Genomic DNA, 1,533 nt, shown 5'->3' on the forward strand with positions numbered 1-1,533 from the left:
TGGCGGCGACTCCATATCATAAAATGCGATGAAACTTCCTCCCTTATTTTTTTCTCGGGAATTCTGAATTTATAGAGTTGGAATTAGAGTCAGCGAAGCCACGTGAGCCCCACAAGCCACCAGGGCGCGCCCTAGTGCCTTATGGGCATCAGGTGGCCCCCCATTTGGTGGGTCTTGGCTCCAGTATTTTTTTATATTCCATAAAAAATCTCCAAAAAGTTTTATCCAATTTCAAGAACTATTATTGCTGCACAAAAACAACCCCATTATAGTTCTGCTGAACGCAACGTTGTTATCCGTCGGGTGATCCTAATCATTTCCCTTTCTTTTTTTCATTGGGTTTTCTCCTCTCTTTTTTCCTTTTTCACTGTTTTTTCTTTTCTTTCATTTTCGTCTGCTTTTTCGGTTTTCTCCCGTTTATGTTTCTCTTTTTTTGTTTTGTTTTGCTCTGTTTTTCTTCTCCATTTTCTTTTGTTTTTTATTTTCATTTTTCTTTGTGTCTTTCATTGTTTTGTCGGTTTTTCTTCTGGTTTTCATTCTACATTTTTCTAATACAGGTTAAAAAAATCCAATACAAATGTAACATTTTTTAATACATGGTCACCATTTTCTATACACATTTTTTAAATCATTGATCAATTCAATACAAGATTAACATTTTTTAATACATCATTTTTAATACACAACTAACATTTTCTAAATGCTTCGTTAAAAAAATTCAAAATACGTGTTCAAAATTTTCAAATGCTTGATTAACATTTTCCATGGCTAATATTTTTTATACACAATTTAAAATTTTCCAAATGCTTGGTTAACATTTTTTTCAAGTGCTTGATTAATTTTTTTTATATGATGATCAATTTTTTGATCATATTTGTTAATACATGGTTAAAAAATGTATACACATTTAGAAAAAATTCAAATACTTGATTGAAATGTTTTAAATACTTGATCAAAAAAATTCTTATAGATTTTTTTGTATACATTTTTCGTACATGTGATAAACATTTTCATGTTTTTGCTGGAACATGATAAACATTTTCTGTATACACATTTAACATTTTTTGTAGAATATTTGAAATATAAACAAAAGAAAAATAATGCAAAAAAACGAAAACGAATAACGTAAAGAAAAACAGAAAAAACGAGTCTATGGCATCCCACGCGTCTGGGCTGTCCCATCTCGCTCTCGTTTCGCAGCCGTCACGTTGAGCAGGCCGAACGAACGAACGAGGCCTAATATCACTCTGTCAGTCAGGGGCCTTGAACAAAACCTCAAGCGAATCAAAAGCCCGCTACACGACATCCACGGCAATTCCTAAATGGCGCCCGCTGAGCCGGTTTTAGTTCTTTTCACTAACGGGCGCATACCCCCGCAGCGGGTTGGGCTCGGCCCGTCTACGTTCTTTTCCTTTTGCTTTCATATCACTCTGTCAGTCAGGGGCCTTGAACAAAACCTCAAGCGAATCAAAAGCCCGCTACACGACATCCACGGCAATTCCTAAATGGCGCCCGCTGAGCCGGTTTTAGTTC

This window comes from Triticum dicoccoides, chromosome 1A (assembly GCF_002162155.2).
Source record: "Triticum dicoccoides isolate Atlit2015 ecotype Zavitan chromosome 1A, WEW_v2.0, whole genome shotgun sequence".
In the NCBI taxonomy this organism is placed as follows: Eukaryota; Viridiplantae; Streptophyta; class Magnoliopsida; order Poales; family Poaceae; genus Triticum; species Triticum dicoccoides.